Raw genomic sequence first — 303 nt, forward strand, 5'->3', positions numbered from 1 at the left:
GTGACACCGGACGACGCGGAGTGCGTGTACACCCTGGTCCCACCGAGACATAGAATCTCTGTGCAGAGGCGACGGTGACACCGTATGCTGGCTGTAAGACGCCCTGATCCATGATGTGTCTACCATAGACGATGGCGCACAATTATAAACCCTCGTCAATGGTATGACGGGGGAGGAAGATGGCGACGTCCACCTCGAGGCTATTTTTGTAGTAGATGCTCTTCTTGAGCTGGAGGAGATGTCTCTTGAAGAGTTCGGCAGTGCCTTGAAGGCAGGCGATTTGGCCGAAGTGGTCATTGTATG

This window comes from Plasmopara halstedii (assembly GCF_900000015.1).
Source record: "Plasmopara halstedii genome assembly, contig: Scaffold_3120, whole genome shotgun sequence".
In the NCBI taxonomy this organism is placed as follows: Eukaryota; Oomycota; class Peronosporomycetes; order Peronosporales; family Peronosporaceae; genus Plasmopara; species Plasmopara halstedii.